We start from the raw sequence: 7,404 nt of genomic DNA, 5'->3' as shown, positions 1-7,404 counted from the left end.
AAAATCAGTAAGAAGAGTCTACTGCACCATGGTGAGAGAGGAGAAGAGAGCTAGCTGTGTTGGAATGAACCAGTCTAAGCCATCCAGGAACAGGAAGCTGGACAACTGAGTCAATGCCAGTGACTGTGGTTTCCAAATCTCTCAGCCCAGGGGTTGCCAAGGACATCTTGGAAGGTCAGCAGGAAAACTCTGCTACACTGCAGTGAGATTGGAACACAGTCCAGCACAGGCCTCCAAAGAATAGAACTGACCCCAGTAGAGCAGGGATCCTCAGGAGCTACTGCATAAGCAATAAACAGCTGCTTCTACAGTTCTTAGCCCATGGATGGTAAGGGAGTGGGAAGGAGATTATAGGGATCTCTTTGCTGTCTCTGAGGCAGAACTCTGGTGCTTTGCCCATACTAAGATCTGAGCTGCAGTCTGGAAGGGGGATGACCCAATCCTAGGAAGAGGAGCAGAAGCATAACAGCACTTACTGCCATAGCAGAAAATGAACTCTCCTCACAGTTTCAGGACAGAAAGGAATGCTTGAGGTCACTCACAGTTCAGAGCACAGGCAAGGATAATAAGCATAGCCTTGCATAAGACCTTGGAAGAATTGAAAACAGCTACAAAACCCTCAAAAGCTTGGGACAATGCATCCTCCATGCTGAAAGCAGAGTTACACCTTAATAAAGAATTAAAATCAAATCATAGGTTAGGGAAATGAACAAGCAACAGAAGAAAAAGAAATCCAAATATAAACAGCTACTGTGGTCATTTGGAAGATCAAAATACACACTCAGAAGATAACAAAGCCAAAGCTTTTAAAACCAAAGTCTTCATGTTTTCCAAAAACTGACTTGGGCTCAGGCTATGAAAGAGCTCAAAAAGAATTTTGAAAATCAAGTAAGGGAAGTAGAGGAAAAACTTGAAAGAAAATGAGAGGGATATAGGAAAATATGAAAACTGAATTAGCAAAAAAAAATACTAAAGAAAGTAACATCTTAAAAACTAGACTGGGTCAAATTGAAAAAGAGGTCCAAAAAACTCAATTAGGAGAAGAAAGCATTATAAAGCAGAATTGGCCAAATGGAAAAGGAGATACAACAGCTCCCTGAAGAAAATAATTCCTTAAAATATAGAATAGACCAAAGGGAAACTGTTGATTCTGTGAGAAAGCAAGAAACAATGAAAAACTAGAAGAAAATGTGAAATAACTCATTGGAAAAACAATTGACCTGGAAACAGATCAGACGAGCCAATTTGAAAATTATTGGACTACCTGAAAGCCATGAACAAAAATAGTACCTAGACCTCATTTTTAAAGAAATTATCTAGGAAAATTGCCCTAATATTCTAGAAGCAGTGGGTAAAATAAACATTGATAGAATCCAATGATCATCTCCTGAAAAAGAACCCAAAATGAAGCGATCAGGATTATTATAGCCAAATTTCAGAGTTCTAAAGTCAAGGAGGAAACATTGCAAGCAGCCAGGAAGAAACAATTCTGTTATCATGGAGCTATAGACAGGATAATGCTAAATATAGCTATTTCTGCATTAAGGGATCATGGGACTTAGAATATGATACTCTAGAAGGGAAAAGAGTATGGATTACAAAAAAATCAGCTATCCAACAAAACTGAATATCCTCTTTCAGAGGAAAAGATGGTTATTCAATTCAATAGGGGACCCTGAAACTTTCCTGATGAAATGACCAAACCTGAAAAAATCCAAGTGCAGCATAAAAAGGTAAACCAGAATGACTGAAAAAATTGTGGTATGTGAGTAAGATGAAATGCTTTTCTGTGAAATGATGAACAGGATACTCTCAGTAAAAATCTTGCATGAGCAGATACAATGTGAAATGTACTATATGCAAAGCAGCAGCAATGTTATAGGATGATTAGCTATACATGACTTACTTTTTCTCAGCAATGCTGTGACCTAAGAGAACTTTGAAGGACTTATGACAAAGAATATTATCCATCCCAAACACAGAACTTGATGGTTGAAGCATACTTTTTAAAAAAAAAAATGTTTTTTCTTGAAGTTTCCTTTTTTTTGGGGGGGGGTATATTTACTTTTACAACATGACTATTGTGGTAATGTTTTTCATGACCACATATTTTTTTTAGGTTTTTGCAAGGCAGATAGGGTTAAGTGGCTTGCCCAAGGCCACACAGCTAGGTAATTATTAAGTGTCTGAGACTGGATTTGAACCCAGGTACTCCTGACTCCAGGGCCGGTGTTTTATCCACTGCATCACCTAGCCACCCCCTACAAATTTTTAATATGTTTTAAATAACTTGCTTTCTCAATGAGGAGGGTTGGGGTGGAAAAAGTGTTGAAACTTGTTTTTTTGCATGTAATGGGGGGAAAAGAAAAAAAATCATATTATAAAAAATGCTCTAAATTATTATTGATCAAAGAAATGTAAATTAAAAAAACTTGAGATATCATTTTATACCTATCAGATGGACTAAAATGATTGAAGGGGAAAACAACAGATGTTGGGGAAGATATAGAAAAACTGGAACACCAGCTCATTGTTGGAACTGTGAACTGATCCAGCCATTCTGGAAAGTAATCTGGAGTTATGCCCAAGGAGTTATTAAGCTACCTATCCCCTTTGATCCAATGATACCACTATTAGATCTATTTCCAAAGATGATTAGAGGAAAAAATGAAAGAACCTATATGTTCTCAAATGTTTATAGCAACTTTCTTAATGGTGCCAAAGAACTGGAAATTGCAGGGATGCTCACCTATTGGGGAATGACTGAACATATTATGGTATTTGATTGTGATGGAATACTACTGTTCCTTAAGAAATGATAAAGTTCAGTGCTCTTAGGAAAACATGGAAAGACTTGCATAAAATAATAAAGATCAAAATGAGCAGAACCCAGAAAATATTGAATACAGTAATAGTAATAATGTTTTAGAACAACTCTTGAGTATTGAATATTACAAATACACAAATTGACTATAAAGGACATATGAAGAAAGATGCTACCGGTAATCAGAGAAAGAACTGATAAATGAATAGAATGATTTTATATTCATATATATGCATGTATTGTGTATATGTGTATATTTGTATATATATAATATATACATATATATATATATATACATATATATTCCTATATATGTGGAGCAATTGGACACTGTAATGGATAGAGCAACAGCAGTAGATTAAGGAGAACCTGAGTTCAAATCTGATCTCTGACTCTTGACATTTACTAGCTGTGTGACCCTGGAAAAATCACTGCACCCTGATTGCCTCACATCCAGGGCCATCTCCAGGTGTCCCGATTCAAATCTGGCTACTGGACCCAGATGGCTCTGGAGGAGAAAGTGAGTCTGGGGACTTAGCACAGTATCCCTTTCACTCAAATCCAATTCAGGTGTTTGTCATGGTATCATCTCCCTGATCTCACAGTGTTCTTTGAGAATGAAAGGCAAACATCATCATCATTAATATATTATATATATATATATATATATATATTATTGTCTAATAGCAGCTACTTCTAGGTGGGGGAAGGGGAGAGAGAGAGAAAAAAAAGAAACTGACATATCTTTGTTGTCTATTGAAAAGGATTAGCAAGTTGTGCATCCTAGATTTTCAGTTTATATGCAATCATCTTTTTATTCTATTATAGAAGCATGTGTTTTATTCCATAAATTAAAAATGAAATTAATTTAATTTAAAAAATCCACACTTCCCCCATATTATTGTAGAGTTAATGTTTGTATTCAAGTACAACACTTTACACCTATATCCATTGAATTAATTCAGTCCTTTTGATTCAGTCCAATGTTGTGACCCAGAGCTTTCAGACATGTCATCAGTGACCCACAACACTCCTGAGTACAACCTAAACCAAATTAAAATGTAATTGGAAAATAGTTAACAAGATAAATAAAAATGCAACAAAATATATATAATATTAGCATGATTTTCTAAGTCAATATAAGTCTACAGGGATCCATATGTGTGATTTAGTGATCTCCATTTCTATTTGTTTAACATCCCTGTCCCAGCCGATCAAATTGTGAGTTCTGCTTCTCTCACCCACTGTTAGCTCTCCCTCCTAACTTTGTCATATGAATATCTGATGAACATCAATTTCTGGAGCCAAGTCATTGATAACAGTATTAAACAATTCAAGGCCAAGCAGAAATTCCTGGCATGAACTACCAGGCACCTCTGTACACATTGGTGTTGAATCAGCAATGATTCCTCTCTGAGTATAGCCATCCAATCAATTTGAATCCACATGACAATGTTTGATAAAAGGATAGAAGAAAGGGTGATCATTAAGCACCTACTATGTGATGATGCTGCACTAAGCATTTTACAAGTAATTCATTTCTTTCTCACAGTAGCCCTGGGAGGGATGTGTGGTTAGTATTTCTATTTTACAGTTGGGAAGACTGTCTCACCACTCTTTGTAGGCTGCACCCTGGAGGGTGATCAGGAGACAAGTGGATAGAATGCTATGCTTAGAATCAGGAAGATAGAAGTTGGATTCTGTCTCTCATTAGTTAGCTATGTGATTCTGGACAAGTCATTTCACTTCTCTTGGCCTCAGGGTCTCATCTATAAAATGAGAGAATTATATTAGGTTAACTGCTAAGGTCCATTCCAACTTCAAATGAAAATTATGACCTTTTTATCACCTAATCTGTGCCTATCACCTCTATAAGAATAAGAGATGATTTATAAAAGCTTGCCTAAAATCCAAATAAACTAGATTTGTTTATCTAGCTGCATAAATCTGGATGAACTAGATTTGTTTGATGATAGCCACAACATCCTTCTTATTCATTAATCCCTTAGGAAATTGTTTGGTAATCCTATTGAAAGGGAGGAGGATGAAATGAGGTCAGTCTTTCCTTCATGAAGCCATCTTGTTGGAGCACTTTCCTTTCCAGATGTATCAGACCATTTCTTCAGTGATCATTCCAGAATTTTCCCAGGAATGGAAATCAAGATTACTTATTAAAATAAACAAAATCTGTTTGAAAATTGGAACATTTTTTGCTTTTCCAGTCTCATGGTACTTTTCTCTGCTCTTTCAAATATCACTGATAGGGGATCAATAGTCATAGCTAACAGTTCTTTCAGGACTTCAGCACACTTTTTATTTAAGCCAGGTGATTTGAGTGTAAGGAGAACTGGATATTGCCTTGCTACTCCCTTACTTACCTTCATTCCAGTTCCTTATTAGTAATTTTTGTTCTCTTATTACCAGTGCAAAAACTATTCTCTTTTGCAAACAAAACTGAAAAAAGAGCAGACGAGCAGGTCAACCATTTGACCTTTGAATGTGATCATTGTCCCATCTATCCTAAGTCAAGTTTCTAACTCTTTTCTGATCTTCCATCTTCTCCCAATCCCAAATTTAAAGTTTTTTGTCAGTTATACTATTCCATAAATCCTCTATATCCTGTCTTTGTCTTTATCTTCTTTATATATTTTTTAAAATTCTAATTAGGTCAGTAAGCTAAATGTACATCCACCTCATTCACTTCAGACATACCCTATGTTTTTCCCTCATTGACCTTGTTTTCTTGTGTCCTGAGAATGGGATCACTGCCCTTGAAATCTTAAGGTTATGGGTCCTTCCCAACTTTCCTCTGAATTCTTGAATGCTGATTTCCCCCTATTTTGGCTGTATGATTAACTTTCCAGATGATCAGATTTCCCTTCTTTGTCAATTCTAGGATGGAGTGACCACTTCCTCACAGAGCTCCCATCATTTCTACCCCAAATATAAATTTCTTGCTATTAATATAATCAATTTCAGAACAGAATTTCCCCTTTTTGAAGAATGAAATAATTATTAAAAACAAATCAAGTAGTCATTATATTGGGAGAGAGAGAAACAGAGAGAGAGAGAGAGAGGCTCTATAATTGAAGTCCTTTTCTCTATCATGCCTCTATGCCACTTGAGATCTCCTTCCAAATTCCTCAGCTATTTCTTCTTTCTGTCAAAGTTGTCTGTAGTAATATCAAATGCCAAAATCGCTTCTCTCTTCCATCTTTTTTAGAAAGATGGTCACAGAATTCACAGTAGATGAGTGTGGATCATTATAGGTGCCAATGCAATGATGATTTCAAAGATCCAGACACTAATTGAATCCAGCCACTTATTGAAGCATCACTTGATCTATGAAACTGGAGGTAAGGGCAAGAAAAGAGGAACAATGGAGAGAAGTGCGAAGGCACAAGACAACTGGATAAGAGGGACTTGAAGGACACCTCACTGATTCTAACTATTGGCTTCCAATTAGCTACTCACTATGTTTGATTACAGATTTTTTTTCTAGAAAAGTAGGGCATCATGAATTCTGGACTTCCTTTGCCCCCAAAAGATCTGGAAGCTGACTCAATGGTTTTGTTGTATTAGGAGGAGCCCCTAAGCTACTTCTAATGACAGAGGTCAACCTCAGATCACCATAGAAAGGAAACTAGGACTAAACTTATTTCCTCTATCTGGACAATACCTACGCCTCTGGTCTGTCCTCATCAGCCAGGCTGCTGCATACACGACTGTGTGAAATGATCCTACTGAGGCTCTAATCAGGCATGGAGCTGAGGCCCTCTCCCATCTATCCTAGACCAATTCATAAAGTCATTTTCCTTCCTATTAACTGCAATGAGATTCAACCCCAGGGGTTTGGAGTGCCCTGGAGGCTCTTGGGAGAACTCTTCTTATCAGACACAGCCACCATTCTGCTCCACTGGGATCCATTACCCAGGATTACCATGTGAGAAATGTCAGACAGGAAAGAACATTCACAATGAATGAGATGAGTTGGGGAACAAGAAGGATTCTGTCAGTGTCACAGAATTAAGGTGCTTAGCTTCAGATTCTTAAACAGGCCTGTTCAAAGGTGAAGTGTACAGCTTCAATTCCCAATGTAATGAAGATCCTTCACTCCTCCCCTGTAGACTGGTTCCCTGACCTGGCCACATACTCTCTTCCTCTGTATGGGTATAGCTATGATCTTTAGATGAACCAAAATCCTGACATAGTTTGAGAGCTGAGCCTGACCACAGACTACAACCAAACCTGAACACAAGGGAACTCTGGTCACAGGCAAATCAGCCATCACAGATACAGCCCACCCCAACACAGAGTTCAATCTAACTCACCTCCAGGTGGCCCTTCTGACTCCAGCCACAGTGTGAATGAGCCTTGCACCCTATCACTGACTGAGCTGCAGTTCTTGCCTTTGACTGACCCCTATCTCTGAAGGTCAACAGAAAACACCCAACCTCAGTCATAGATGGATACCTTAATCTGTCAGCAAGGGTGTCTTTTTTCCTGCTAGCTGCCACACACAGGAGCATGGCCAATGAGGATAAAGGGCAGAGTGGAAGGGTCAGACAAACCCAATACCT

This window comes from Macrotis lagotis, chromosome 1, assembly GCF_037893015.1.
Source record: "Macrotis lagotis isolate mMagLag1 chromosome 1, bilby.v1.9.chrom.fasta, whole genome shotgun sequence".
NCBI lineage: Eukaryota > Metazoa > Chordata > Mammalia > Peramelemorphia > Peramelidae > Macrotis > Macrotis lagotis.
The sequence above is the reverse complement of the archived record's forward strand: the minus strand, read 5'-3'. Positions refer to the sequence as shown.